Here is a 27911-nt window from a genome sequence, read left to right on the forward strand (position 1 = left end):
TTGACTTTTCTCACCGGTCGGAGCTCGCCCAGACAAACTGGAATGTGCCTGTTTTTTTTCAAAAAACAGTAATGCATAAGCCGTGTATGCTCCCGTCTCTAAAGGTCTGTTGGACACGTTATCCCCTTAATAGAGAGGAACTGCTTACTTTACCTTCTTTTCCAGCTGCAAAAGAGAGACGGTACACCCTGATCAACCTCCGGGGAAGGGAAAATCAAGAGTGCACCACTAAGCGTACGACTCAGTAACCGCATCAGGGCTTGAGCAACTTGTACCCTATCGATAAAGGAATGTGAGAAAAGCAAGGACTCCCCTGGAAAAAACACCCCCCACAAAACTCTATAGTTACATTGCACGTTTCCAGAGAATGTGCACCGTACCTGGAGGTAATGCAATACCGGGTCGATGCGTGGAGTGGAAGGAGCAAGCCCCCGTTCCGGCTCCCTGATCCAAAAATCAATTTAATATATGGTCCCCGGGTAGGGGACGTATCAGATATTAAACTGATAAGAACAGATACTACACTTGATCTTAGCCAAAAGGCCGAGAAGCGATGAGTCCAAAGCGTTTCGTGTTCCGTCCAAGCTCTTGGCACGATCCTCTCTTGTCACGGTGCCCTGTTTTCAAGCCAGCCTAACAATGGCTGCTGCTTAGCACCCCACCCAGTCTCCCACTTTGCACCCCTGGTTCTTAGCGGAGACAGCCGTTTGACTTTTCACACACTCAAAGGGCTCAGCCTTACGGCCAAACCTACCAAAAATAGCTTAAACTCGTTGGCGTTCCTCTCCACGGAAGTCTTTAGTAAAAGGCGAAAGACTTGTGCGTTATGAAGAGAAACCAGAGTCAGTACGGCCTTCGCCTTGAGGGCAGCCGAGAACCCAGTCGTCCCAGCCACCACCGTCACGGTAGGCCTCTCTTTGCGCCTGCCGCGTTCCAAATCCCAGATCGCACCCGTCAGCTACCCTGCCCCGTACTGTCACATGCGCTATCCAATGGGGTTTGCGGAGGTTAGGCTTAGGCGGAAAGCCCCGCCTTTGGGGGCGGGGGCGGGGCTGGCATGTGTGCTTGTAACATACAGAAACGCCCACCAATCGTCACGGCCCGACAACAGCACCGACTCTGCAGTCGTAAAACTGGCATAGTTGGCAGCACGCTTTCACGCTTACGAGTAAAAGAGCTACCCGGACACCTTGTTTTCCCTTTGACGTAGCGGTCAGGGAGAGCGCGAACGCAGTCCCCCACTACCAGAAATTATGCAGTCGAGACTCCCACATTTGGGGAATTCGCAGGGGTCAGCGCAACCGGAGTGCAATGGCTGAGCCTCGCCCTGGTGAACCACCTTCTTGATCATGGTATCTCCCCTGCCAGGTAAGTATGAGTTGGAGTTGTCAGAGACGGTGGGGTCGGTTCCAGACACAGCACCCTGGCTGATGGTGGCCACACTGCACAATGCCAGAGTTCGGCGACATCAGCATTAGCTGACCCTCATCTGAGGCTTGTCCCCGAGGCGTTGCAAGCACTATACTGCAGTTTGACAAAGTTGCGCGGTGCACAAACTTTGCTGGTTTTATTGACTTTTCTCACCGGTCGAGCTCGGCCCAGACAAACTGGAATGTGCCTGTTTTTTTTCAAAAAACAGTAATGCATAAGCCGTGTATGCTCCCGTCTAAAGGTCTGTTGGACACGTTATCCCCTTCTATAGAGGAACTGCTTACTTTACCTTCTTTTCCAGCTGCAAAAGAGAGACGGTACACCCTGATCAACCTCCGGGAAGGGAAAAATCAAGAGTGCACCACTAAGCGTACGACTCAGTAAACCGCATCAGGGCTTTGAGCAACTTGTACCCTATCGATAAAGGAATGTGAGAAAAGCAAGGGACTCCCCTGGAAAAAACACCCCCCCACAAAACTCTATAGTTACATTGCACGTTTCCAGAGAATGTGCCACCGTACCTGGAGGGTAATGCAATACCGGGTCGATGCGTGGAGTGGAAGGAGCAAGCCCCCGTTCCGGCTCCCTGATCCAAAAATCAATTTAATATATGGTCCCCGGGTAGGGGACGTATCAGATATTAAACTGATAAGAACAGATACTACACTTGATCTTAGCCAAAAGGCCGAGAAGCGATGAGTCCAAAGCGTTTCGTGTTCCGTCCAAGCTCTTGGCACGATCCTCTCTTGTCACCGGTGCCCTGTTTTCAAGCCAGCCTAACAATGGCTGCTGCTTAGCACCCCCACCCAGTCTCCCCACTTTGCACCCCTGGTTCTTAGCGGAGACAGCCGTTTGACTTTTCACACACTCAAAGGGCTCAGCCTTACGGCCAAACCTACCAAAAATAGCTTAAACTCCGTTGGCGTTCCTCTCCACGGAAGTCTTTAGTAAAAGGCGAAAGACTTGTGCGTTATGAAGAGAAACCAGAGTCAGTACGGCCTTCGCCTTGAGGGCAGCCGAGAACCCCAGTCGTCCCAGCCACCACCGTCACGGTAGGCCTCTCTTTGCGCCTGCCGCGTTCCAAATCCCAGATCGCACCCGTCAGCTACCCTGCCCCGTACTGTCACATGCGCTATCCAATGGGGTTTGCGGAGGGTTAGGCTTAGGCGGAAAGCCCCGCCTTTGGGGGGCGGGGCGGGGGCTGGGGCATGTGTGCTTGTAACATACAGAAACGCCCACCAATCGTCACGGCCCGACAACAGCACCGACTCTGCAGTCGTAAAACTGGCATAGTTGGCAGCACGCTTTCACGCTTACGAGTAAAAGAAGCTACCCGGGACACCTTGTTTTCCTTTGACGTAGCGGTCAGGGGAGAGCGCGAACGCAGTCCCCCACTACCAGAAATTATGCAGTCGAGACTCCCACATTTGGGGAATTCGCAGGGGTCAGCGCAACCGGAGTGCAATGGCTGAGCCTCGCCCTGGGTGAACCACCTTCTTGATCATGGTATCTCCCCTGCCAGGTAAGTATGAGTTGGAGTTGTCAGAGACGGTGGGGTCGGTTCCAGACACAGCACCCTGGCTGATGGTGGCCACACTGCACAATGCCAGAGTTCGGCGACATCAGCATTAGCTGACCCTCATCTGAGGCTTGTCCCCGAGGCGTTGCAAGCACTATACTGCAGTTTGACAAAGTTGCGCGGTGCACAAACTTTGCTGGTTTTATTGACTTTTCTCACCGGTCGGAGCTCGGCCCAGACAAACTGGAATGTGCCTGTTTTTTTCAAAAAACAGTAATGCATAAGCCGTGTATGCTCCCGTCTCTAAAGGTCTGTTGGACACGTTATCCCCTTATATAGAGAGAACTGCTTACTTTACCTTCTTTTCCAGCTGCAAAAGAGAGACGGTACACCCTGATCAACCTCCGGGGAAGGGAAAAATCAAGAGTGCACCACTAAGCGTACGACTCAGTAACCGCATCAGGGCTTTGAGCAACTTGTACCCTATCGATAAAGGAATGTGAGAAAAGCAAGGGACTCCCCTGGAAAAAACACCCCCCACAAAACTCTATAGTTACATTGCACGTTTCCAGAGAATGTGCACCGTACCTGGAGGTAATGCAATACCGGGTCGATGCGTGGAGTGGAAGGAGCAAGCCCCCGTTCCGGCTCCCTGATCCAAAAATCAATTTAATATATGGTCCCCGGGTAGGGGACGTATCAGATATTAAACTGATAAGAACAGATACTACACTTGATCTTAGCCAAAAGGCCGAGAAGCGATGAGTCCAAAGCGTTTCGTGTTCCGTCCAAGCTCTTGGCACGATCCTCTCTTGTCACGGTGCCCTGTTTTCAAGCCAGCCTAACAATGGCTGCTGCTTAGCACCCCCACCCAGTCTCCCCACTTTGCACCCCTGGTTCTTAGCGGAGACAGCCGTTTGACTTTTCACACACTCAAAGGGCTCAGCCTTACGGCCAAACCTACCAAAAATAGCTTAAACTCGTTGGCGTTCCTCTCCACGGAAGTCTTTAGTAAAAGGCGAAAGACTTGTGCGTTATGAAGAGAAACCAGAGTCAGTACGGCCTTCGCCTTGAGGGCAGCCGAGAACCCCAGTCGTCCCAGCCACCACCGTCACGGTAGGCCTCTCTTTGCGCCTGCCGCGTTCCAAATCCCAGATCGCACCCGTCAGCTACCCTGCCCCGTACTGTCACATGCGCTATCCAATGGGGTTTGCGGAGGGTTAGGCTTAGGCGGAAAGCCCCGCCTTTGGGGGGCGGGGGCGGGGGCTGGGGCATGTGTGCTTGTAACATACAGAAACGCCCACCAATCGTCACGGCCCGACAACAGCACCGACTCTGCAGTCGTAAAACTGGCATAGTTGGCAGCACGCTTTCACGCTTACGAGTAAAAGAAGCTACCCGGGACACCTTGTTTTCCTTTGACGTAGCGGTCAGGGGAGAGCGCGAACGCAGTCCCCCACTACCAGAAATTATGCAGTCGAGACTCCCACATTTGGGGAATTCGCAGGGTCAGCGCAACCGGAGTGCAATGGCTGAGCCTCGCCCTGGGTGAACCACCTTCTTGATCATGGTATCTCCCCTGCCAGGTAAGTATGAGTTGGAGTTGTCAGAGACGGTGGGGTCGGTTCCAGACACAGCACCCTGGCTGATGGTGGCCACACTGCACAATGCCAGAGTTCGGCGACATCAGCATTAGCTGACCCTCATCTGAGGCTTGTCCCCGAGGCGTTGCAAGCACTATACTGCAGTTTGACAAAGTTGCGCGGTGCACAAACTTTGCTGGTTTTATTGACTTTTCTCACCGGTCGGAGCTCGGCCCAGACAAACTGGAATGTGCCTGTTTTTTTCAAAAAACAGTAATGCATAAGCCGTGTATGCTCCCGTCTCTAAAGGTCTGTTGGACACGTTATCCCCTTATATAGAGGAGAACTGCTTACTTTACCTTCTTTTCCAGCTGCAAAAGAGAGACGGTACACCCTGATCAACCTCCGGGGAAGGGAAAAATCAAGAGTGCACCACTAAGCGTACGACTCAGTAACCGCATCAGGGCTTTGAGCAACTTGTACCCTATCGATAAAGGAATGTGAGAAAAGCAAGGGACTCCCCTGGAAAAAACACCCCCCACAAAACTCTATAGTTACATTGCACGTTTCCAGAGAATGTGCACCGTACCTGGAGGTAATGCAATACCGGGTCGATGCGTGGAGTGGAAGGAGCAAGCCCCCGTTCCGGCTCCCTGATCCAAAAATCAATTTAATATATGGTCCCCGGGTAGGGGACGTATCAGATATTAAACTGATAAGAACAGATACTACACTTGATCTTAGCCAAAAGGCCGAGAAGCGATGAGTCCAAAGCGTTTCGTGTTCCGTCCAAGCTCTTGGCACGATCCTCTCTTGTCACGGTGCCCTGTTTTCAAGCCAGCCTAACAATGGCTGCTGCTTAGCACCCCCACCCAGTCTCCCCACTTTGCACCCCTGGTTCTTAGCGGAGACAGCCGTTTGACTTTTCACACACTCAAAGGGCTCAGCCTTACGGCCAAACCTACCAAAAATAGCTTAAACTCGTTGGCGTTCCTCTCCACGGAAGTCTTTAGTAAAAGGCGAAAGACTTGTGCGTTATGAAGAGAAACCAGAGTCAGTACGGCCTTCGCCTTGAGGGCAGCCGAGAACCCCAGTCGTCCCAGCCACCACCGTCACGGTAGGCCTCTCTTTGCGCCTGCCGCGTTCCAAATCCCAGATCGCACCCGTCAGCTACCCTGCCCCGTACTGTCACATGCGCTATCCAATGGGGTTTGCGGAGGGTTAGGCTTAGGCGGAAAGCCCCGCCTTTGGGGGCGGGGGCGGGGGCTGGGGCATGTGTGCTTGTAACATACAGAAACGCCCACCAATCGTCACGGCCCGACAACAGCACCGACTCTGCAGTCGTAAAACTGGCATAGTTGGCAGCACGCTTTCACGCTTACGAGTAAAAGAAGCTACCCGGGACACCTTGTTTTCCTTTGACGTAGCGGTCAGGGGAGAGCGCGAACGCAGTCCCCCACTACCAGAAATTATGCAGTCGAGACTCCCACATTTGGGGAATTCGCAGGGGTCAGCGCAACCGGAGTGCAATGGCTGAGCCTCGCCCTGGGTGAACCACCTTCTTGATCATGGTATCTCCCCTGCCAGGTAAGTATGAGTTGGAGTTGTCAGAGACGGTGGGGTCGGTTCCAGACACAGCACCCTGGCTGATGGTGGCCACACTGCACAATGCCAGAGTTCGGCGACATCAGCATTAGCTGACCCTCATCTGAGGCTTGTCCCCGAGGCGTTGCAAGCACTATACTGCAGTTTGACAAAGTTGCGCGGTGCACAAACTTTGCTGGTTTTATTGACTTTTCTCACCGGTCGGAGCTCGGCCCAGACAAACTGGAATGTGCCTGTTTTTTTTTCAAAAAACAGTAATGCATAAGCCGTGTATGCTCCCGTCTCTAAAGGTCTGTTGGACACGTTATCCCCTTATATAGAGAGAACTGCTTACTTTACCTTCTTTTCCAGCTGCAAAAGAGAGACGGTACACCCTGATCAACCTCCGGGGAAGGGAAAAATCAAGAGTGCACCACTAAGCGTACGACTCAGTAACCGCATCAGGGCTTTGAGCAACTTGTACCCTATCGATAAAGGAATGTGAGAAAAGCAAGGGACTCCCCTGGAAAAAACACCCCCCACAAAACTCTATAGTTACATTGCACGTTTCCAGAGAATGTGCACCGTACCTGGAGGTAATGCAATACCGGGTCGATGCGTGGAGTGGAAGGAGCAAGCCCCCGTTCCGGCTCCCTGATCCAAAAATCAATTTAATATATGGTCCCCGGGTAGGGGACGTATCAGATATTAAACTGATAAGAACAGATACTACACTTGATCTTAGCCAAAAGGCCGAGAAGCGATGAGTCCAAAGCGTTTCGTGTTCCGTCCAAGCTCTTGGCACGATCCTCTCTTGTCACGGTGCCCTGTTTTCAAGCCAGCCTAACAATGGCTGCTGCTTAGCACCCCCACCCAGTCTCCCCACTTTGCACCCCTGGTTCTTAGCGGAGACAGCCGTTTGACTTTTCACACACTCAAAGGGCTCAGCCTTACGGCCAAACCTACCAAAAATAGCTTAAACTCGTTGGCGTTCCTCTCCACGGAAGTCTTTAGTAAAAGGCGAAAGACTTGTGCGTTATGAAGAGAAACCAGAGTCAGTACGGCCTTCGCCTTGAGGGCAGCCGAGAACCCCAGTCGTCCCAGCCACCACCGTCACGGTAGGCCTCTCTTTGCGCCTGCCGCGTTCCAAATCCCAGATCGCACCCGTCAGCTACCCTGCCCCGTACTGTCACATGCGCTATCCAATGGGGTTTGCGGAGGGTTAGGCTTAGGCGGAAAGCCCCGCCTTTGGGGGGCGGGGGCGGGGGCTGGGGCATGTGTGCTTGTAACATACAGAAACGCCCACCAATCGTCACGGCCCGACAACAGCACCGACTCTGCAGTCGTAAAACTGGCATAGTTGGCAGCACGCTTTCACGCTTACGAGTAAAAGAAAGCTACCCGGGACACCTTGTTTTCCTTTGACGTAGCGGTCAGGGGAGAGCGCGAACGCAGTCCCCCACTACCAGAAATTATGCAGTCGAGACTCCCACATTTGGGGAATTCGCAGGGGTCAGCGCAACCGGAGTGCAATGGCTGAGCCTCGCCCTGGGTGAACCACCTTCTTGATCATGGTATCTCCCCTGCCAGGTAAGTATGAGTTGGAGTTGTCAGAGACGGTGGGGTCGGTTCCAGACACAGCACCCTGGCTGATGGTGGCCACACTGCACAATGCCAGAGTTCGGCGACATCAGCATTAGCTGACCCTCATCTGAGGCTTGTCGCCGAGGCGTTGCAAGCACTATACTGCAGTTTGACAAAGTTGCGCGGTGCACAAACTTTGCTGGTTTTATTGACTTTTCTCACCGGTCAGAGCTCGGCCCAGACAAACTGGAATGTGCCTGTTTTTTTTCAAAAAACAGTAATGCATAAGCCGTGTATGCTCCCGTCTCTAAAGGTCTGTTGGACACGTTATCCCCTTCTATAGAGGGAACTGCTTACTTTACCTTCTTTCCAGCTGCAAAAGAGAGACGGTACACCCTGATCAACCTCCGGGGAAGGGAAAAATCAAGAGTGCACCACTAAGCGTACGACTCAGTAACCGCATCAGGGCTTTGAGCAACTTGTACCCTATCGATAAAGGAATGTGAGAAAAGCAAGGGACTCCCCTGGAAAAAACACCCCCCACAAAACTCTATAGTTACATTGCACGTTTCCAGAGAATGTGCACCGTACCTGGAGGTAATGCAATACCGGGTCGATGCGTGGAGTGGAAGGAGCAAGCCCCCGTTCCGGCTCCCTGATCCAAAAATCAATTTAATATATGGTCCCCGGGTAGGGGACGTATCAGATATTAAACTGATAAGAACAGATACTACACTTGATCTTAGCCAAAAGGCCGAGAAGCGATGAGTCCAAAGCGTTTCGTGTTCCGTCCAAGCTCTTGGCACGATCCTCTCTTGTCACGGTGCCCTGTTTTCAAGCCAGCCTAACAATGGCTGCTGCTTAGCACCCCCACCCAGTCTCCCCACTTTGCACCCCTGGTTCTTAGCGGAGACAGCCGTTTGACTTTTCACACACTCAAAGGGCTCAGCCTTACGGCCAAACCTACCAAAAATAGCTTAAACTCGTTGGCGTTCCTCTCCACGGAAGTCTTTAGTAAAAGGCGAAAGACTTGTGCGTTATGAAGAGAAACCAGAGTCAGTACGGCCTTCGCCTTGAGGGCAGCCGAGAACCCCAGTCGTCCCAGCCACCACCGTCACGGTAGGCCTCTCTTTGCGCCTGCCGCGTTCCAAATCCCAGATCGCACCCGTCAGCTACCCTGCCCCGTACTGTCACATGCGCTATCCAATGGGGTTTGCGGAGGGTTAGGCTTAGGCGGAAAGCCCCGCCTTTGGGGGGCGGGGGCGGGGGCTGGGGCATGTGTGCTTGTAACATACAGAAACGCCCACCAATCGTCACGGCCCGACAACAGCACCGACTCTGCAGTCGTAAAACTGGCATAGTTGGCAGCACGCTTTCACGCTTACGAGTAAAAGAAGCTACCCGGGACACCTTGTTTTCCTTTGACGTAGCGGTCAGGGGAGAGCGCGAACGCAGTCCCCCACTACCAGAAATTATGCAGTCGAGACTCCCACATTTGGGGAATTCGCAGGGGTCAGCGCAACCGGAGTGCAATGGCTGAGCCTCGCCCTGGGTGAACCACCTTCTTGATCATGGTATCTCCCCTGCCAGGTAAGTATGAGTTGGAGTTGTCAGAGACGGTGGGGTCGGTTCCAGACACAGCACCCTGGCTGATGGTGGCCACACTGCACAATGCCAGAGTTCGGCGACATCAGCATTAGCTGACCCTCATCTGAGGCTTGTCCCCGAGGCGTTGCAAGCACTATACTGCAGTTTGACAAAGTTGCGCGGTGCACAAACTTTGCTGGTTTTATTGACTTTTCTCACCGGTCGGAGCTCGGCCCAGACAAACTGGAATGTGCCTGTTTTTTTTTCAAAAAACAGTAATGCATAAGCCGTGTATGCTCCCGTCTCTAAAGGTCTGTTGGACACGTTATCCCCTTCTATAGAGGGAACTGCTTACTTTACCTTCTTTTCCAGCTGCAAAAGAGAGACGGTACACCCTGATCAACCTCCGGGGAAGGGAAAAATCAAGAGTGCACCACTAAGCGTACGACTCAGTAACCGCATCAGGGCTTTGAGCAACTTGTACCCTATCGATAAAGGAATGTGAGAAAAGCAAGGGACTCCCCTGGAAAAAACACCCCCCACAAAACTCTATAGTTACATTGCACGTTTCCAGAGAATGTGCACCGTACCTGGAGGTAATGCAATACCGGGTCGATGCGTGGAGTGGAAGGAGCAAGCCCCCGTTCCGGCTCCCTGATCCAAAAATCAATTTAATATATGGTCCCCGGGTAGGGGACGTATCAGATATTAAACTGATAAGAACAGATACTACACTTGATCTTAGCCAAAAGGCCGAGAAGCGATGAGTCCAAAGCGTTTCGTGTTCCGTCCAAGCTCTTGGCACGATCCTCTCTTGTCACGGTGCCCTGTTTTCAAGCCAGCCTAACAATGGCTGCTGCTTAGCACCCCCACCCAGTCTCCCCACTTTGCACCCCTGGTTCTTAGCGGAGACAGCCGTTTGACTTTTCACACACTCAAAGGGCTCAGCCTTACGGCCAAACCTACCAAAAATAGCTTAAACTCGTTGGCGTTCCTCTCCACGGAAGTCTTTAGTAAAAGGCGAAAGACTTGTGCGTTAGTTTGCGCGGTGCACAAACTTTGCTGGTTTTATTGACTTTTCTCACCGGTCGGAGCTCGGCCCAGACAAACTGGAATGTGCCTGTTTTTTTTCAAAAAACAGTAATGCATAAGCCGTGTATGCTCCCGTCTCTAAAGGTCTGTTGGACACGTTATCCCCTTCTATAGAGGGAACTGCTTACTTTACCTTCTTTTCCAGCTGCAAAAGAGAGACGGTACACCCTGATCAACCTCCGGGGAAGGGAAAAATCAAGAGTGCACTACTAAGCGTACGACTCAGTAACTGCATCAGGGCTTTGAGCAACTTGTACCCTATCGATAAAGGAATGTGAGAAAAGCAAGGGACTCCCCTGGAAAAAACACCCCCCACAAAACTCTATAGTTACATTGCACGTTTCCAGAGAATGTGCACCGTACCTGGAGGTAATGCAATACCGGGTCGATGCGTGGAGTGGAAGGAGCAAGCCCCCGTTCCGGCTCCCTGATCCAAAAATCAATTTAATATATGGTCCCCGGGTAGGGGACGTATCAGATATTAAACTGATAAGAACAGATTTTTTTTTTTTTTTTTTTTTTTTTCTCTTTATTGATACTCATTTCCATTTTCCATAGAAACTTTTGCATAATTAAAAAAAATACACCCTACATCAAAATACAACTTGTCAACAATTGTGGATAATCTGTAAAATCATAGTTAAGACAATGAAAACAGTACTTTTAAGAGGTTTTACAGATTAAAAAAAAAAAACAACAAAGTTGTAAAGGAATATTTTAAAAGGGAGTGTATTTGTTAAAAGGTTCTCTTGTGCAGGAGCAGGGTGAGTCCCTACCCAGGGTTACTCACTCCGCTCCTCCAAACAGTAAGTCTCTCAGGATCCTGTCCTGGTGCTCATAGGAGATCCCCGCCCTCTCGCTCCTTCCCACCTTCCTCTCCCGGAGAGCCAGGCCGCCGCTGCTTTGACCTTTTCCCGTGTAGCTCCGGCTCCTTCGTCCGAATGGGCACAGAGGCGATTCTTCTTTGTGGCTGTGTCCTAGGCCTGCCGCCTGCAGCTTCGGCCACTTGGACCGTCGCTGCGGCCATCCGGATCACAGCCACGGGGGGCATCTGCATGTGCTTCCTTACCAGCAAGTTTCTGGAGGTCCACATGGCGTCTTTGATGGCGGCCAGGGTGAGCCACTGCTTGGCAAAGTCGTCTTTTTTGATTGCTTCCTGGCTCACCCCATAGAGCACCAGCTGTGCTGTAAGGACCTCCCTTGCTGGCAAGTACGGGAATTGTAAGGAGCCGGCCATTGCCCACTGGTCTACGGCAGCGCTGCACTCCCAGAGCAGATGCCTCACCGACTCAGGCGCACCACAACCAGGTCGAGGTTGAGAGCGCCGACATGCCCCGGGAGTGCATGACGGACCTGACCGGGAGGATCTCGTGAGCCACCATCCATGACAGGTCCCGGAGTCTGTTTGGAAGAGCGGGGTGGTTGACGTTGCGCCAAACTGTTGAGGGCTGGCCTAATGGAAGCCCGCGCACTGGACTCACTGGTTCCTGCTCCTGCACAACAGAAATCAACACACGGTGATTGGCTAAAACTTGCAGCTCCTCCTGCTCCAGGTTAAAATGCTTTAAAAACTTCTGAATAAAAGCATAGGCTGGTGGCAGGTTAAAGGACACAGGTACTTTAAGATCAGTGGGTAAAATCTTCAGTCTTTTGAGATAAGAACCCATCCAGAATCGTGTCATTGCTGTGGTCTTAGGGTTTCTGGATGGGTCTGTAGCATATTTCACGTATAGCGCGACGTATCGGCTTCCTAAAAACAAGTGTAGGTCAGGTACTCCTTTTCCCCCTTTTTCTTTTGGCCTCCTCATCACGTCTCTCCTCAGTCTTTCCCACTTGGAGCCCCACAAAAAGTAAAAGATGGCTCGGTCAAGATCTAAAAGCACTCTCCTAGGAGGGATAAAAACGGAACTGATCAGTAAAAGCAAGGGTAAAATCACTGCTTTGATGATTAAAACCTTCCCTTCAATGGTCAGTCCTCTAAGTCCCCAGTATCCTAGTCTTTGCCTTACTTTTCCTACCACGTCTGGCCAATTTGTTTTCCCTCCCCCCTCCTTGTCAAATTTGACCCCCAGTATTCTCTGGTCAGTCTGTGTCACAGTCAGGGGGAGTCCTGTCATTTCAGTCGCCGTCCATGGCCCATAAAGTTGGGCTTGGGTCTTGCCTCTGTTGAGTTTTGACCCAGAGGCCCATCCAAACCAGTCAGTCAAGTCCAGCGTCCTGTTGACAGATAAAAGGTCGGTGCATAAAACGTTCACGTCGTCCATGTATAAAACGCATTTAGTCTGAAGTCCCCCGCTCCCTGGGATTCCGATCCCATTGATTCGTTGGTCCCTTCTCAAGATCTGCGCCAGAGGTTCTATACAGATGACATAGAGGAGGGCAGATAACGGACAGCCCTGACGAACACCGCAGTTAATATCCACTGCTTTTGTCAGGTGCCCGTTAATAACAAATCTGCTGGTGATGCTCCGGTACAGCAATCCCACCCAAGCTATAAACCTTTCTGGAAATCCCATTTTTTGCAGTACCCGAAAGAGGTACTGGTGCGAGACCCGATCGAAGGCTTTTTCAAAATCTAAATTTAGTACTATTAGCCTGATGTTTCTGTCTCTCGCGTAACAGATGGTGTCTCGGATCAGTACGAGGCTGTCGGTGATCTTCCTCCCCGGAATGGCGCAGGCTTGATCTGGGTGAATCACCTCTTCTAAAAATCCAGACATACGTGAGGCTAAAAGTTTGCAGTCAAAGTTTAAAAGAGTGATAGGTCTCCAGTTCTTCAAATCAGTCTTATCTTTGGCCTTGTGAAGGAGAGTCACTATCCCTATTCTAAAACTGTCAGGAAGTCGGTCTAGTCGTTCAAAACCCATAAAAACAGCAAGCAAATCAGGTGCTAAAATGTCCCAAAATGTCAAATAAAATTCCAGGGGAAGTCCATCTTGTCCTGGGGACTTCCCCTTCTTAAAACCTGTGATGCATTTATTTAACTCTAAAATCGTAAAATCTTGGGTTAAAAGCACGCTGCTTTCTACTGTCCCGGTAATGAGGTTTAAAACTTCTGTCATGGTGTCTTTTTCAATAGGTTTCCTTTGGTACAATTTTTCATAGTAGTTTTCAACAACTTGTTTAATTTCTTCTATTGTTTCTACTGTGCACCCATTTTCTTTTGTTAGTTTACAAACCGTTCCCCTTTTATTTATGATTTTCTTAAAAAAATACCTTGTGCACTTTTCCCCCTCTTCAATTTCTTGTTCCCTGCTTCTTAAAATGACACCTTTACTTTTGGTTTCTGCTAAAACCGACATCTCTGTTTTGACTTGTTTTATTTCCTCACTAAAATCCATTCCGCATTGTTGTAGTTTAAAATAGCGTTGTAGTCGTTTCTGCAGTCCCATCATGCGTCTATTTTCCCTACTCTTTTTTCTCTTCCCTGCCTGTCTAAAAAAAGTCTGGGTCTTTTCCTTCACCATTTCCCACCAGTGTGCGCATGTGTCGTAAAAGTCTTGAAGGGTCTGCCACTCTCTGTACTGCTCCCTGTATTGGTTGACTAAAACCTGGTCTTCTAAAAGGGAGCAGTTGAGTTTCCACAGACCACTTCCTGATGTCACACCCGAAGAGAGCGAAAGGGTGCAGGAAAGCATCAGGTGATCGGAAAAGAAAACAGGGGTCAATCTAGCATCGGTTGGTGGGCAGTCCCGTGTAAAAATATAGTCTATGCGAGAGGCTCTGGTGCCATCACCACTGAACCAGGTGAAGCCCTCCTCTCTAGGATGCATGGTTTTAAAACAGTCCTGAATTTTAAAATCCCTGCATATGCCCTGTAGTAAAAGTGATGCTTTATCAACTTTAAAATCTTGCCCTCCTCTTTTCCTGTCTTTCCTGCTTAAAATACAATTAAAATCACCCCCTACAACTAAAGGTTCCCTACCTAGCATGTGGAACTGCAGTTCTTCTAAAAGGTCATACCTGTCATTCCTGTCATTAAAGCCATAAATATTTAAGAGATTAAAATCCCTTCTCCTAAAAGTCAAGTGTGCTAAAAGTGCCCGACCATTTCTCACCACAGTGCTGCCCTTCACCAGAACCTTAGGATTTTTGATTAAAATGGCCACTCCATCATTTTTGTTGTAATTTGATCCACTCCATATTGATGTATATGGCCACAACTCCTCCCACTGTCTGTAGTGTTTTAAAAACGGAATGCCACATTCCTGTATTAAAAACACATCTGACTTAAAGGAAACAAGATAGGATAAAATACTCTGGGCTCTAACTCGCGACTTCACACTTCTCACATTGACGGTTGAGAAGGTGAGAGTCATGAGTATGGTTAAAAACAACAGGTATGAAATTTTAAAAGGACTATACAAGGAATTTCAGAGATAAAATGGCAGTCAGATAATCTGCTGTGAATGGAGCTCTTCCTTCACTCTTACAGGTGAAGAGTAAGGGGGTTTAGCTCCAGTCCCCGGATGGACTCTGGGGGTTGGTCTAGGCTGCAACCTTGCATTTAGTTTTGAGTCCTTAGGGGTTGATTGCAGAGCTATTGTTAAAAATGAGACCTCATTTGGTGAATCGGAGGGGAAGACTCTGGGCTCCTCCACAGATGAACTGTCTGAGAGAGTCCCAACTCTTCCCCTCTTCTCTGAGAATACAGGAGACTCAGAGGACAATTCTGATGCCAGCCTCTTTGTTTGCTGGGCGTTGGGGGGGGAGGCATCCTCGCTATCAGTCTGCAATTGGCCTTCCTCATTATCTGAACTAGCTCCGCCCTCTACCTGCATTGCCCCATCCTCTCCAGAACTCTCTGTTGATGGGGCTGTTGCAGGCCCCTCCCTTTCTCCCGCCTCATCTGATTCCACTCCTCCAATCACAGGATTTGGCGGGAGATTTGAATTTTCCGGCCCAGCCTCTTCAATTAGCTCTCTAACTGCCTGGCCTGGTCCACCATTTTGCCCACTTGCTTTTGCTGCCTTTACTTTGTTGGCAAAAGATTTGGGGCAATCTCTGAAGAGGTGGTTTGATTCTCCACATAGATTGCATTTTCTGCCATTGGTGCACTCCTCAAAGGTGTGCCCAATTTCTCTGCATTTCCCACAGACAGTCTGCTGACAAGCTTCGGCCAGGTGCCCGTGCTCACCACACTTGCGGCAGAGCTTGGGCTGACCCTGGTAATGGATGTAGCCCCTGTTTTCTCCCAGAACTATCATGGATGGCAGATGTTTTAGGCCTTGGAAGCCCTGGGGGTCCTGCCATTGTTGAATGGGGACCCTCCAAGCGCAGTTCCAAATGCCATCCTCATCTCTCACTTTGGTAGCCTGGCCTTTAACAGTGCAATATCTTCCCAGCCACAAACAAATGTCCTCTGCATTCACTGTTTCATTGAACATTCTGACAATAACCGTTTTTAAGGCATTGTCAGTCAGTTTCTCCACACTGAAGGCAGAAAACTGGGGTTTAACATTTTCAAAACGTGTCCAAAACTCTCTTAGCAGAGCTGCTGAACGGAAACTCACATCAAAGCCTTTACCAAAAGGCAAGGTCAGTATACAGTTCAGATCATTTGGTGTGAAACCCAAGGCTTTTTGGACTAGCTTCCTGGAGAAGTCCAGTCTGGACATCCCCAGGAGTTTACCCTCTCTCTCCACAAAATTTAAACGAACGCTGTGGTGCCTCCGCATGCCGGCATGGGTGGCCGACATGATGGAGGCACCACAAGCTAAAAAAGTGCTGAAAACAATAAAATCAGTAAAAGATCAATCCGACAAGTAAGAATAATGAAAAACAATAAATAACACAAGAGACAAAGAGTACTTACCTGATCGGCCTGGTCAAGATGTTACAACCTGCAGAGAACAGGTAAAATAGCTCTCTCAGCCAATGAATTCCTATTTGTTAAAGATTTTCAATTACTGGAAAATTGAAATGCTTTAAACAAGGAACATTTAGAAATATCCTCCCAAGCACTGATAAAACCGATGCCACGACAGACAAGTATTTTAACCACCAACAGGAGGCGATCGCAGTCTTAGCCAAAAGACCGAGAAGCGTTTCCAGAGAACGTGCACCGTACCTGGAGGTAATGCAATACCGGGTCGATGCGTGGAGTGGAAGGAGCAAGCCCCCGTTCCGGCTCCCTGATCCAAAAATCAATTTAATATATGGTCCCCGGGTAGGGGACGTATCAGATATTAAACTGATAAGAACAGATACTACACTTGATCTTAGCCAAAAGGCCGAGAAGCGATGAGTCCAAAGCGTTTCGTGTTCCGTCCAAGCTCTTGGCACGATCCTCTCTTGTCACGGTGCCCTGTTTTCAAGCCAGCCTAACAATGGCTGCTGCTTAGCACCCCCACCCAGTCTCCCCACTTTGCACCCCTGGTTCTTAGCGGAGACAGCCGTTTGACTTTTCACACACTCAAAGGGCTCAGCCTTACGGCCAAACCTACCAAAAATAGCTTAAACTCGTTGGCGTTCCTCTCCACGGAAGTCTTTAGTAAAAGGCGAAAGACTTGTGCGTTATGAAGAGAAACCAGAGTCAGTACGGCCTTCGCCTTGAGGGCAGCCGAGAACCCCAGTCGTCCCAGCCACCACCGTCACGGTAGGCGTCTCTTTGCGCCTGCCGCGTTCCAAATCCCAGATCGCACCCGTCAGCTACCCTGCCCCGTACTGTCACATGCGCTATCCAATGGGGTTTGCGGAGGGTTAGGCTTAGGCGGAAAGCCCCGCCTTTGGGGGGCGGGGGCTGGGGCATGTGTGCTTGTAACATACAGAAACGCCCACCAATCGTCACGGCCCGACAACAGCACCGACTCTGCAGTCGTAAAACTGGCATAGTTGGCAGCACGCTTTCACGCTTACGAGTAAAAGAAGCTACCCGGGACACCTTGTTTTCCTTTGACGTAGCGGTCAGGGGAGAGCGCGAACGCAGTCCCCCACTACCAGAAATTATGCAGTCGAGACTCCCACATTTGGGGAATTCGCAGGGGTCAGCGCAACCGGAGTGCAATGGCTGAGCCTCGCCCTGGGTGAACCACCTTCTTGATCATGGTATCTCCCCTGCCAGGTAAGTATGAGTTGGAGTTGTCAGAGACGGTGGGGTCGGTTCCAGACACAGCACCCTGGCTGATGGTGGCCACACTGCACAATGCCAGAGTTCGGCGACATCAGCATTAGCTGACCCTCATCTGAGGCTTGTCGCCGAGGCGTTGCAAGCACTATACTGCAGTTTGACAAAGTTGCGCGGTGCACAAACTTTGCTGGTTTTATTGACTTTTCTCACCGGTCGGAGCTCGGCCCAGACAAACTGGAATGTGCCTGTTTTTTTTCAAAAAACAGTAATGCATAAGCCGTGTATGCTCCCGTCTCTAAAGGTCTGTTGGACACGTTATCCCCTTATATAGAGAGAACTGCTTACTTTACCTTCTTTTCCAGCTGCAAAAGAGAGACGGTACACCCTGATCAACCTCCGGGGAAGGGAAAAATCAAGAGTGCACCACTAAGCGTACGACTCAGTAACCGCATCAGGGCTTTGAGCAACTTGTACCCTATCGATAAAGGAATGTGAGAAAAGCAAGGGACTCCCCTGGAAAAAACACCCCCCACAAAACTCTATAGTTACATTGCACATTTCCAGAGAACGTGCACCGTATCTGGAGGTAATGCAATACCGGGTCGATGCGTGGAGTGGAAGGAGCAAGCCCCCGTTCCGGCTCCCTGATCCAAAAATCACTTTAATATATGGTCCCCGGGTAGGGGACGTATCAGATATTAAACTGATAAGAACAGATACTACACTTGATCTTAGCCAAAAGGCCGAGAAGCGATGAGTCCAAAGCGTTTCGTGTTCCGTCCAAGCTCTTGGCACGATCCTCTCTTGTCACGGTGCCCTGTTTTCAAGCCAGCCTAACAATGGCTGCTGCTTAGCACCCCCACCCAGTCTCCCCACTTTGCACCCCTGGTTCTTAGCGGAGACAGCCGTTTGACTTTTCACACACTCAAAGGGCTCAGCCTTACGGCCAAACCTACCAAAAATAGCTTAAACTCGTTGGCGTTCCTCTCCACGGAAGTCTTTAGTAAAAGGCGAAAGACTTGTGCGTTATGAAGAGAAACCAGAGTCAGTACGGCCTTCGCCTTGAGGGCAGCCGAGAACCCCAGTCGTCCCAGCCACCACCGTCACGGTAGGCCTCTCTTTGCGCCTGCCGCGTTCCAAATCCCAGATCGCACCCGTCAGCTACCCTGCCCCGTACTGTCACATGCGCTATCCAATGGGGTTTGCGGAGGGTTAGGCTTAGGCGGAAAGCCCCGCCTTTGGGGGGCGGGGGCGGGGGCTGGGGCATGTGTGCTTGTAACATACAGAAAAGCCCACCAATCGTCACGGCCCGACAACAGCACCGACCTGCAGTCGTAAAACTGGCATAGTTGGCAGCACGCTTTCACGCTTACGAGTAAAAGAAGCTACCCGGGACACCTTGTTTTCCTTTGACATAGCGGTCAGGGGAGAGCGCGAACGCAGTCCCCCACTACCAGAAATTATGCAGTCGAGACTCCCACATTTGGGGAATTCGCAGGGGTCAGCGCAACCGGAGTGCAATGGCTGAGCCTCGCCCTGGGTGAACCACCTTCTTGATCATGGTATCTCCCCTGCCAGGTAAGTATGAGTTGGAGTTGTCAGAGACGGTGGGGTCGGTTCCAGACACAGCACCCTGGCTGATGGTGGCCACACTGCACAATGCCAGAGTTCGGCGACATCAGCATTAGCTGACCCTCATCTGAGGCTTGTCCCCGAGGCGTTGCAAGCACTATACTGCAGTTTGACAAAGTTGCGCGGTGCACAAACTTTGCTGGTTTTATTGACTTTTCTCACCGGTCGGAGCTCGGCCCAGACAAACTGGAATGTGCCTGTTTTTTTTCAAAAAACAGTAATGCATAAGCCGTGTATGCTCCCGTCTCTAAAGGTCTGTTGGACACGTTATCCCTTATATAGAGAGAACTGCTTACTTTACCTTCTTTTCCAGCTGCAAAAGAGAGATGGTACACCCTGATCAACCTCCGGGGAAGGGAAAAATCAAGAGTGCACCACTAAGCGTACGACTCAGTAACCGCATCAGGGCTTTGAGCAACTTGTACCCTATCGATAAAGGAATGTGAGAAAAGCAAGGGACTCCCCTGGAAAAAACACCCCCCACAAAACTCTATAGTTACATTGCACGTTTCCAGAGAATGTGCACCGTACCTGGAGGTAATGCAATACCGGGTCGATGCGTGGAGTGGAAGGAGCAAGCCCCCGTTCTGGCTCCCTGATCCAAAAATCAATTTAATATATGGTCCCCGGGTAGGGGACGTATCAGATATTAAACTGATAAGAACAGATACTACACTTGATCTTAGCCAAAAGGCCGAGAAGCGATGAGTCCAAAGCGTTTCGTGTTCCGTCCAAGCTCTTGGCACGATCCTCTCTTGTCACGGTGCCCTGTTTTCAAGCCAGCCTAACAATGGCTGCTGCTTAGCACCCCCACCCAGTCTCCCCACTTTGCACCCCTGGTTCTTAGCGGAGACAGCCGTTTGACTTTTCACACACTCAAAGGGCTCAGCCTTACGGCCAAACCTACCAAAAATAGCTTAAACTCGTTGGCGTTCCTCTCCACGGAAGTCTTTAGTAAAAGGCGAAAGACTTGTGCGTTAGTTTGCGCGGTGCACAAACTTTGCTGGTTTTATTGACTTTTCTCACCGGTCGGAGCTCGGCCCAGACAAACTGGAATGTGCCTGTTTTTTTTCAAAAAACAGTAATGCATAAGCCGTGTATGCTCCCGTCTCTAAAGGTCTGTTGGACACGTTATCCCCTTCTATAGAGGGAACTGCTTACTTTACCTTCTTTTCCAGCTGCAAAAGAGAGACGGTACACCCTGATCAACCTCCGGGGAAGGGAAAAATCAAGAGTGCACCACTAAGCGTACGACTCAGTAACCGCATCAGGGCTTTGAGCAACTTGTACCCTATCGATAAAGGAATGTGAGAAAAGCAAGGGACTCCCCTGGAAAAAACACCCCCCACAAAACTCTATAGTTACATTGCACGTTTCCAGAGAATGTGCACCGTACCTGGAGGTAATGCAATACCGGGTCGATGCGTGGAGTGGAAGGAGCAAGCCCCCGTTCCGGCTCCCTGATCCAAAAATCAATTTAATATATGGTCCCCGGGTAGGGGACGTATCAGATATTAAACTGATAAGAACAGATTTTTTTTTTTTTTTTCCTCTTTATTGATACTCATTTCCATTTTCCATAGAAACTTTTGCATAATTAAAAAAAATACACCCTACATCAAAATACAACTTGTCAACAATTGTGGATAATCTGTAAAATCATAGTTAAGACAATGAAAACAGTACTTCTAAGAGGTTTTACAGATTAAAAAAAAAAAACAACAAAGTTGTAAAGGAATATTTTAAAAGGGAGTGTATTTGTTAAAAGGTTCTCTTGTGCAGGAGCAGGGTGAGTCCCTACCCAGGGTTACTCACTCCGCTCCTCCAAACAGTAAGTCTCTCAGGATCCTGTCCTGGTGCTCATAGGAGATCCCCGCCCTCTCGCTCCTTCCCACCTTCCTCTCCCGGAGAGCCAGGCCGCCGCTGCTTTGACCTTTTCCCGTGTAGCTCCGGCTCCTTCGTCCAAATGGGCACAGAGGCGATTCTTCTTTGTGGCTGTGTCCTAGGCCTGCCGCCTGCAGCTTCGGCCACTTGGACCGTCGCTGCGGCCATCCGGATCACAGCCACGGGGGGCATCTGCATGTGCTTCCTTACCAGCAAGTTTCTGGAGGTCCACATGGCGTCTTTGATGGCGGCCAGGGTGAGCCACTGCTTGGCAAAGTCGTCTTTTTTGATTGCTTCCTGGCTCACCCCATAGAGCACCAGCTGTGCTGTAAGGACCTCCCTTGCTGGCAAGTATGGGAATTGTAAGGAGCCAGCCATTGCCCACTGGTCTACGGCAGCGCTGCACTCCCAGAGCAGATGCCTCACCGACTCAGGCGCGCCACAACCAGGTCGGGGGCAGGTTGAGAGCGCCGACATGCCCCGGGAGTGCATGACGGACCTGACCGGGAGGATCTCGTGAGCCACCATCCATGACAGGTCCCGGAGTCTGTTTGGAAGAGCGGGGTGGTTGACGTTGCGCCAAACTGTTGAGGGCTGGCCTAATGGAAGCCCGCGCACTGGACTCACTGGTTCCTGCTCCTGCACAACAGAAATCAACACACGGTGATTGGCTAAAACTTGCAGCTCCTCCTGCTCCAGGTTAAAATGCTTTAAAAACTTCTGAATAAAAGCATAGGCTGGTGGCAGGTTAAAGGACACAGGTACTTTAAGATCAGTGGGTAAAATCTTCAATCTTCTGAGATAAGAACCCATCCAGAATCGTGTCATTGCTGTGGTCTTAGGGTTTCTGGATGGGTCTGTAGCATATTTCACGTATAGCGCGACGTATCGGCTTCCTAAAAACAAGTGTAGGTCAGGTACTCCTTTTCCCCCTTTTTCTTTTGGCCTCCTCATCACGTCTCTCCTCAGTCTTTCCCACTTGGAGCCCCACAAAAAGTAAAAGATGGCTCGGTCAAGATCTAAAAGCACTCTCCTAGGAGGGATAAAAACGGAACTGATCAGTAAAAGCAAGGGTAAAATCACTGCTTTGATGATTAAAACCTTCCCTTCAATGGTCAGTCCTCTAAGTCCCCAGTATCCTAGTCTTTGCCTTACTTTTCCTACCACGTCTGGCCAATTTGTTTTCCCTCCCCCCTCCTTGTCAAATTTGACCCCCAGTATTCTCTGGTCAGTCTGTGTCACAGTCAGGGGGAGTCCTGTCATTTCAGTCGCCGTCCATGGCCCATAAAGTTGGGCTTGGGTCTTGCCTCTGTTGAGTTTTGACCCAGAGGCCCGTCCAAACCAGTCAGTCAAGTCCAGCGTCCTGTTGACAGATAAAAGGTCTGTGCATAAAACGTTCACGTCGTCCATGTATAAAACGCATTTAGTCTGAAGTCCCCCGCTCCCTGGGATTCCGATCCCATTGATTCGTTGGTCCCTTCTCAAGATCTGCGCCAGAGGTTCTATACAGATGACATAGAGGAGGGCAGATAACGGACAGCCCTGACGAACACCGCAGTTAATATCCACTGCTTTTGTCAGGTGCCCGTTAATAACAAATCTGCTGGTGATGCTCCGGTACAGCAATCCCACCCAAGCTATAAACCTTTCTGGAAATCCCATTTTTTGCAGTACCCGAAAGAGGTACTGGTGCGAGACCCGATCGAAGGCTTTTTCAAAATCTAAATTTAGTACTATTAGCCTGATGTTTCTGTCTCTCGCGTAACAGATGGTGTCTCGGATCAGTACGAGGCTGTCGGTGATCTTCCTCCCCGGAATGGCGCAGGCTTGATCTGGGTGAATCACCTCTTCTAAAAATCCAGACATACGTGAGGCTAAAAGTTTGCTAAAAAGTTTGCAGTCAAAGTTTAAAAGAGTGATAGGTCTCCAGTTCTTCAAATCAGTCTTATCTTTGGCCTTGTGAAGGAGAGTCACTATCCCTATTCTAAAACTGTCAGGAAGTCGGTCTAGTCGTTCAAAACCCATAAAAACAGCAAGCAAATCAGGTGCTAAAATGTCCCAAAATGTCAAATAAAATTCCAGGGGAAGTCCATCTTGTCCTGGGGACTTCCCCTTCTTAAAACCTGTGATGCATTTATTTAACTCTAAAATCGTAAAATCTTGGGTTAAAAGCACGCTGCTTTCTACTGTCCCGGTAATGAGGTTTAAAACTTCTGTCATGGTGTCTTTTTCAATAGGTTTCCTTTGGTACAATTTTTCATAGTAGTTTTCAACAACTTGTTTAATTTCTTCTATTGTTTCTACTGTGCACCCATTTTCTTTTGTTAGTTTACAAACCGTTCCCCTTTTATTTATGATTTTCTTAAAAAAATACCTTGTGCACTTTTCCCCCTCTTCAATTTCTTGTTCCCTGCTTCTTAAAATGACACCTTTACTTTTGGTTTCTGCTAAAACCGACATCTCTGTTTTGACTTGTTTTATTTCCTCACTAAAATCCATTCCGCATTGTTGTAGTTTAAAATAGCGTTGTAGTCGTTTCTGCAGTCCCATCATGCGTCTATTTTCCCTACTCTTTTTTCTCTTCCCTGCCTGTCTAAAAAAAGTCTGGGTCTTTTCCTTCACCATTTCCCACCAGTGTGCGCATGTGTCGTAAAAGTCTTGAAGGGTCTGCCACTCTCTGTACTGCTCCCTGTATTGGTTGACTAAAACCTGGTCTTCTAAAAGGGAGCAGTTGAGTTTCCACAGACCACTTCCTGATGTCACACCCGAAGAGAGCAAAAGGGTGCAGGAAAGCATCAGGTGATCGGAAAAGAAAACAGGGGTCAATCTAGCATCGGTTGGTGGGCAGTCCCGTGTAAAAATATAGTCTATGCGAGAGGCTCTGGTGCCATCACCACTGAACCAGGTGAAGCCCTCCTCTCTAGGATGCATGGTTTTAAAACAGTCCTGAATTTTAAAATCCCTGCATATGCCCTGTAGTAAAAGTGATGCTTTATCAACTTTAAAATCTTGCCCTCCTCTTTTCCTGTCTTTCCTGCTTAAAATACAATTAAAATCACCCCCTACAACTAAAGGTTCCCTACCTAGCATGTGGAACTGCAGTTCTTCTAAAAGGTCATACCTGTCATTCCTGTCATTAAAGCCATAAATATTTAAGAGATTAAAATCCCTTCCCCTAAAAGTCAAGTGTGCTAAAAGTGCCCGACCGTTTCTCACCACAGTGCTGCCCTTCACCAGAACCTGAGGATTTTTGATTAAAATGGCCACTCCATCATTTTTGTTGTAATTTGATCCACTCCATATTGATGTATATGGCCACAACTCCTCCCACTGTCTGTAGTGTTTTAAAAACGGAATGCCACATTCCTGTATTAAAAACACATCTGACTTAAAGGAAACAAGATAGGATAAAATACTCTGGGCTCTAAACTCGCAACTTCACACTTCTCACATTGACGGTTGAGAAGGTGAGAGTCATGAGTATGGTTAAAAACAACAGGTATGAAATTTTAAAAGGACTATACAAGGAATTTCAGAGATAAAATGGCAGTCAGATAATCTGCTGTGAATGGAGCTCTTCCTTCACTCTTACAGGTGAAGAGTAAGGGGGTTTAGCTCCAGTCCCCGGATGGACTCTGGGGGTTGGTCTAGGCTGCAACCTTGCATTTAGTTTTGAGTCCTTAGGGGTTGATTGCAGAGCTATTGTTAAAAATGAGACCTCATTTGGTGAATCGGAGGGGAAGACTCTGGGCTCCTCCACAGATGAACTGTCTGAGAGAGTCCCAACTCTTCCCCTCTTCTCTGAGAATACAGGAGACTCAGAGGACAATTCTGATGCCGGCCTCTTTGTTTGCTGGGCGTTGGGGGGGAGGCATCCTCGCTATCAGTCTGCAATTGGCCTTCCTCATTATCTGAACTAGCTCCGCCCTCTACCTGCATTGCCCCATCCTCTCCAGAACTCTCTGTTGATGGGGCTGTTGCAGGCCCCTCCCTTTCTCCCGCCTCATCTGATTCCACTCCTCCAATCACAGGATTTGGCGGGAGATTTGAATTTTCCGGCCCAGCCTCTTCAATTAGCTCTCTAACTGCCTGGCCTGGTCCACCATTTTGCCCACTTGCTTTTGCTGCCTTTACTTTGTTGGCAAAAGATTTGGGGCAATCTCTGAAGAGGTGGTTTGATTCTCCACATAGATTGCATTTTCTGCCATTGGTGCACTCCTCAAGGTGTGCCCAATTTCTCTGCATTTCCCACAGACAGTCTGCTGACAAGCTTCGGCCAGGTGCCCCGTGCTCACCACACTTGCGGCAGAGCTTGGGCTGACCCTGGTAATGGATGTAGCCCCTGTTTTCTCCCAGAACTATCATGGATGGCAGATGTTTTAGGCCTTGGAAGCCCTGGGGGTCCTGCCATTGTTGAATGGGGACCCTCCAAGCGCAGTTCCAAATGCCATCCTCATCTCTCACTTTGGTAGCCTGGCCTTTAACAGTGCAATATCTTCCCAGCCACAAACAAATGTCCTCTGCATTCACTGTTTCATTGAACATTCTGACAATAACCGTTTTTAAGGCATTGTCAGTCAGTTTCTCCACACTGAAGGCAGAAAACTGGGGTTTAACATTTTCAAAACGTGTCCAAAACTCTCTTAGCAGAGCTGCTGAACGGAAACTCACATCAAAGCCTTTACCAAAAGGCAAGGTCAGTATACAGTTCAGATCATTTGGTGTGAAACCCAAGGCTTTTTGGACTAGCTTCCTGGAGAAGTCCAGTCTGGACATCCCCAGGAGTTTACCCTCTCTCTCCACAAAATTTAAACGAACGCTGTGGTGCCTCCGCATGCCGGCATGGGTGGCCGACATGATGGAGGCACCACAAGCTAAAAAAGTGCTAAAACAATAAAACCAGTAAAAGATCAATCCGATAAGTAAGAATAATGAAAAACAATAAATAACACAAGAGACAAAGAGTACTTACCTGATCGGCCTGGTCAAGATGTTACAACCTGCAGAGAACAGGTAAAATAGCTCTCTCAGCCAATGAATTCCTATTTGTTAAAGATTTTCAATTACTGGAAAATTGAAATGCTTTAAACAAGGAACATTTAGAAATATCCTCCCAAGCACTGATAAAACCGATGCCACGACAGACAAGGATTTTAACCACCAACAGGAGGCGATCGCAGTCTTAGCCAAAAGGCCGAGAAGCGATGAGTCCAAAGCGTTTCGTGTTCCGTCCAAGCTCTTGGCACGATCCTCTCTTGTCACGGTGCCCTGTTTTCAAGCCAGCCTAACAATGGCTGCTGCTTAGCACCCCCACCCAGTCTCCCACTTTGCACCCCTGGTTCTTAGCGGAGACAGCCGTTTGACTTTTCACACACTCAAAGGGCTCAGCCTTACGGCCAAACCTACCAAAAATAGCTTAAACTCGTTGGCGTTCCTCTCCACGGAAGTCTTTAGTAAAAGGCGAAAGACTTGTGCGTTATGAAGAGAAACCAGAGTCAGTACGGCCTTCGCCTTGAGGGCAGCCGAGAACCCCAGTCGTCCCAGCCACCACCGTCACGGTAGGCCTCTCTTTGCGCCTGCCGCGTTCCAAATCCCAGATCGCACCCGTCAGCTACCCTGCCCCGTACTGTCACATGCGCTATCCAATGGGGTTTGCGGAGGGTTAGGCTTAGGCGGAAAGCCCCGCCTTTGGGGGGGCGGGGGCTGGGGCATGTGTGCTTGTAACATACAGAAACGCCCACCAATCGTCACGGCCCGACAACAGCACCAACTTGCACGCTTTTTTTTCCTTTGACGTAGCGGTCAGGGAGAGCGCGAACGCAGTCCCCCACTACCAGAAATTATGCAGTCGAGACTCCCACATTTGGGGAATTCGCAGGGGTCAGCGCAACCGGAGTGCAATGGCTGAGCCTCGCCCTGGGTGAACCACCTTCTTGATCATGGTATCTCCCCTGCCAGGTAAGTATGAGTTGGAGTTGTCAGAGACGGTGGGGTCGGTTCCAGACACAGCACCCTGGCTGATGGTGGCCACACTGCACAATGCCAGAGTTCGGCGACATCAGCATTAGCTGACCCTCATCTGAGGCTTGTCCCGAGGCGTTGCAAGCACTATACTGCAGTTTGACAAAGTTGCGCGGTGCACAAACTTTGCTGGTTTTATTGACTTTTCTCACCGGTCGGAGCTCGGCCCAGACAAACTGGAATGTGCCTGTTTTTTTTCAAAAAACAGTAATGCATAAGCCGTGTATGCTCCCGTCTCTAAAGGTCTGTTGGACACGTTATCCCCTTATATAGAGAGAACTGCTTACTTTACCTTCTTTTCCAGCTGCAAAAGAGAGACGGTACACCCTGATCAACCTCCGGGAAGGGAAAAATCAAGAGTGCACCACTAAGCGTACGACTCAGTAACCGCATCAGGGCTTTGAGCAACTTGTACCCTATCGATAAAGGAATGTGAGAAAAGCAAGGGACTCCCCTGGAAAAAACACCCCCCACAAAACTCTATAGTTACATTGCACGTTTCCAGAGAATGTGCACCGTACCTGGAGGTAATGCAATACCGGGTCGATGCGTGGAGTGGAAGGAGCAAGCCCCCGTTCCGGCTCCCTGATCCAAAAATCAATTTAATATATGGTCCCCGGGTAGGGGACGTATCAGATATTAAACTGATAAGAACAGATACTACACTTGATCTTAGCCAAAAGGCCGAGAAGCGATGAGTCCAAAGCGTTTCGTGTTCCGTCCAAGCTCTTGGCACGATCCTCTCTTGTCACGGTGCCCTGTTTTCAAGCCAGCCTAACAATGGCTGCTGCTTAGCACCCCCACCCAGTCTCCCCACTTTGCACCCCTGGTTCTTAGCGGAGACAGCCGTTTGACTTTTCACACACTCAAAGGGCTCAGCCTTACGGCCAAAACCTACCAAAAATAGCTTAAACTCGTTGGCGTT

The 27911-nt window shown here is 49.6% G+C and overlaps 31 non-coding genes and 2 pseudogenes across 31 annotated transcripts; all 33 read right to left on the bottom strand.

The window, feature by feature from the left end:
* Positions 1–364: 364 nt before the first annotated feature.
* Positions 365–555, bottom strand: LOC127139362 (U2 spliceosomal RNA). The gene has a single exon (XR_007809562.1). It is a non-coding gene; the product is annotated as a U2 spliceosomal RNA (small nuclear RNA).
* Positions 556–734: 179 nt separating this feature from the next.
* LOC127139376 (U5 spliceosomal RNA) lies at positions 735–846 on the bottom strand. The gene has a single exon (XR_007809574.1). It is a non-coding gene; the product is annotated as a U5 spliceosomal RNA (small nuclear RNA).
* A 367-nt stretch (positions 847–1213) lies between these two features.
* LOC127139361 (U1 spliceosomal RNA) lies at positions 1214–1376 on the bottom strand. The gene has a single exon (XR_007809561.1). It is a non-coding gene; the product is annotated as a U1 spliceosomal RNA (small nuclear RNA).
* Positions 1377–1936: 560 nt separating this feature from the next.
* LOC127139373 (U2 spliceosomal RNA) lies at positions 1937–2128 on the bottom strand. Its single transcript, XR_007809573.1, has one exon. It is a non-coding gene; the product is annotated as a U2 spliceosomal RNA (small nuclear RNA).
* A 182-nt stretch (positions 2129–2310) lies between these two features.
* Positions 2311–2422, bottom strand: LOC127139385 (U5 spliceosomal RNA). The gene has a single exon (XR_007809583.1). It is a non-coding gene; the product is annotated as a U5 spliceosomal RNA (small nuclear RNA).
* A 375-nt stretch (positions 2423–2797) lies between these two features.
* Positions 2798–2961, bottom strand: LOC127139357 (U1 spliceosomal RNA). Its single transcript, XR_007809557.1, has one exon. It is a non-coding gene; the product is annotated as a U1 spliceosomal RNA (small nuclear RNA).
* Positions 2962–3522: 561 nt separating this feature from the next.
* Positions 3523–3713, bottom strand: LOC127139363 (U2 spliceosomal RNA). Its single transcript, XR_007809563.1, has one exon. It is a non-coding gene; the product is annotated as a U2 spliceosomal RNA (small nuclear RNA).
* A 181-nt stretch (positions 3714–3894) lies between these two features.
* On the bottom strand, positions 3895–4006 carry LOC127139377 (U5 spliceosomal RNA). Its single transcript, XR_007809575.1, has one exon. It is a non-coding gene; the product is annotated as a U5 spliceosomal RNA (small nuclear RNA).
* Positions 4007–4381: 375 nt separating this feature from the next.
* Positions 4382–4544, bottom strand: LOC127139360 (U1 spliceosomal RNA). Its single transcript, XR_007809560.1, has one exon. It is a non-coding gene; the product is annotated as a U1 spliceosomal RNA (small nuclear RNA).
* A 562-nt stretch (positions 4545–5106) lies between these two features.
* On the bottom strand, positions 5107–5297 carry LOC127139364 (U2 spliceosomal RNA). The gene has a single exon (XR_007809564.1). It is a non-coding gene; the product is annotated as a U2 spliceosomal RNA (small nuclear RNA).
* A 181-nt stretch (positions 5298–5478) lies between these two features.
* LOC127139378 (U5 spliceosomal RNA) lies at positions 5479–5590 on the bottom strand. The gene has a single exon (XR_007809576.1). It is a non-coding gene; the product is annotated as a U5 spliceosomal RNA (small nuclear RNA).
* Positions 5591–5964: 374 nt separating this feature from the next.
* On the bottom strand, positions 5965–6128 carry LOC127139368 (U1 spliceosomal RNA). Its single transcript, XR_007809568.1, has one exon. It is a non-coding gene; the product is annotated as a U1 spliceosomal RNA (small nuclear RNA).
* Positions 6129–6691: 563 nt separating this feature from the next.
* On the bottom strand, positions 6692–6882 carry LOC127139365 (U2 spliceosomal RNA). The gene has a single exon (XR_007809565.1). It is a non-coding gene; the product is annotated as a U2 spliceosomal RNA (small nuclear RNA).
* Positions 6883–7063: 181 nt separating this feature from the next.
* LOC127139380 (U5 spliceosomal RNA) lies at positions 7064–7175 on the bottom strand. The gene has a single exon (XR_007809578.1). It is a non-coding gene; the product is annotated as a U5 spliceosomal RNA (small nuclear RNA).
* A 376-nt stretch (positions 7176–7551) lies between these two features.
* On the bottom strand, positions 7552–7715 carry LOC127139379 (U1 spliceosomal RNA). Its single transcript, XR_007809577.1, has one exon. It is a non-coding gene; the product is annotated as a U1 spliceosomal RNA (small nuclear RNA).
* Positions 7716–8276: 561 nt separating this feature from the next.
* On the bottom strand, positions 8277–8467 carry LOC127139366 (U2 spliceosomal RNA). The gene has a single exon (XR_007809566.1). It is a non-coding gene; the product is annotated as a U2 spliceosomal RNA (small nuclear RNA).
* Positions 8468–8648: 181 nt separating this feature from the next.
* Positions 8649–8760, bottom strand: LOC127139381 (U5 spliceosomal RNA). Its single transcript, XR_007809579.1, has one exon. It is a non-coding gene; the product is annotated as a U5 spliceosomal RNA (small nuclear RNA).
* A 375-nt stretch (positions 8761–9135) lies between these two features.
* Positions 9136–9299, bottom strand: LOC127139388 (U1 spliceosomal RNA). Its single transcript, XR_007809586.1, has one exon. It is a non-coding gene; the product is annotated as a U1 spliceosomal RNA (small nuclear RNA).
* Positions 9300–9862: 563 nt separating this feature from the next.
* On the bottom strand, positions 9863–10053 carry LOC127139367 (U2 spliceosomal RNA). The gene has a single exon (XR_007809567.1). It is a non-coding gene; the product is annotated as a U2 spliceosomal RNA (small nuclear RNA).
* A 181-nt stretch (positions 10054–10234) lies between these two features.
* On the bottom strand, positions 10235–10347 carry LOC127139386 (U5 spliceosomal RNA). Its single transcript, XR_007809584.1, has one exon. It is a non-coding gene; the product is annotated as a U5 spliceosomal RNA (small nuclear RNA).
* A 380-nt stretch (positions 10348–10727) lies between these two features.
* Positions 10728–10945, bottom strand: LOC127139375 (uncharacterized; annotated as a pseudogene).
* Positions 10946–16434: 5489 nt separating this feature from the next.
* On the bottom strand, positions 16435–16625 carry LOC127139370 (U2 spliceosomal RNA). Its single transcript, XR_007809570.1, has one exon. It is a non-coding gene; the product is annotated as a U2 spliceosomal RNA (small nuclear RNA).
* Positions 16626–16806: 181 nt separating this feature from the next.
* On the bottom strand, positions 16807–16918 carry LOC127139382 (U5 spliceosomal RNA). Its single transcript, XR_007809580.1, has one exon. It is a non-coding gene; the product is annotated as a U5 spliceosomal RNA (small nuclear RNA).
* A 369-nt stretch (positions 16919–17287) lies between these two features.
* On the bottom strand, positions 17288–17451 carry LOC127139389 (U1 spliceosomal RNA). The gene has a single exon (XR_007809587.1). It is a non-coding gene; the product is annotated as a U1 spliceosomal RNA (small nuclear RNA).
* Positions 17452–18013: 562 nt separating this feature from the next.
* On the bottom strand, positions 18014–18204 carry LOC127139372 (U2 spliceosomal RNA). Its single transcript, XR_007809572.1, has one exon. It is a non-coding gene; the product is annotated as a U2 spliceosomal RNA (small nuclear RNA).
* A 181-nt stretch (positions 18205–18385) lies between these two features.
* On the bottom strand, positions 18386–18497 carry LOC127139383 (U5 spliceosomal RNA). Its single transcript, XR_007809581.1, has one exon. It is a non-coding gene; the product is annotated as a U5 spliceosomal RNA (small nuclear RNA).
* A 374-nt stretch (positions 18498–18871) lies between these two features.
* LOC127139358 (U1 spliceosomal RNA) lies at positions 18872–19035 on the bottom strand. Its single transcript, XR_007809558.1, has one exon. It is a non-coding gene; the product is annotated as a U1 spliceosomal RNA (small nuclear RNA).
* Positions 19036–19596: 561 nt separating this feature from the next.
* LOC127139371 (U2 spliceosomal RNA) lies at positions 19597–19787 on the bottom strand. Its single transcript, XR_007809571.1, has one exon. It is a non-coding gene; the product is annotated as a U2 spliceosomal RNA (small nuclear RNA).
* Positions 19788–19968: 181 nt separating this feature from the next.
* On the bottom strand, positions 19969–20081 carry LOC127139387 (U5 spliceosomal RNA). Its single transcript, XR_007809585.1, has one exon. It is a non-coding gene; the product is annotated as a U5 spliceosomal RNA (small nuclear RNA).
* Positions 20082–20461: 380 nt separating this feature from the next.
* Positions 20462–20671, bottom strand: LOC127139374 (uncharacterized; annotated as a pseudogene).
* Positions 20672–26351: 5680 nt separating this feature from the next.
* Positions 26352–26463, bottom strand: LOC127139384 (U5 spliceosomal RNA). The gene has a single exon (XR_007809582.1). It is a non-coding gene; the product is annotated as a U5 spliceosomal RNA (small nuclear RNA).
* A 304-nt stretch (positions 26464–26767) lies between these two features.
* Positions 26768–26931, bottom strand: LOC127139359 (U1 spliceosomal RNA). Its single transcript, XR_007809559.1, has one exon. It is a non-coding gene; the product is annotated as a U1 spliceosomal RNA (small nuclear RNA).
* A 560-nt stretch (positions 26932–27491) lies between these two features.
* On the bottom strand, positions 27492–27682 carry LOC127139369 (U2 spliceosomal RNA). The gene has a single exon (XR_007809569.1). It is a non-coding gene; the product is annotated as a U2 spliceosomal RNA (small nuclear RNA).
* Between the last annotated feature and the right edge of the window lie 229 nt (positions 27683–27911).

The sequence above is a fragment of the Lates calcarifer genome, unplaced genomic scaffold (assembly GCF_001640805.2).
Source record: "Lates calcarifer isolate ASB-BC8 unplaced genomic scaffold, TLL_Latcal_v3 _unitig_1476_quiver_2051, whole genome shotgun sequence".
In the NCBI taxonomy this organism is placed as follows: domain Eukaryota; kingdom Metazoa; phylum Chordata; class Actinopteri; family Centropomidae; genus Lates; species Lates calcarifer.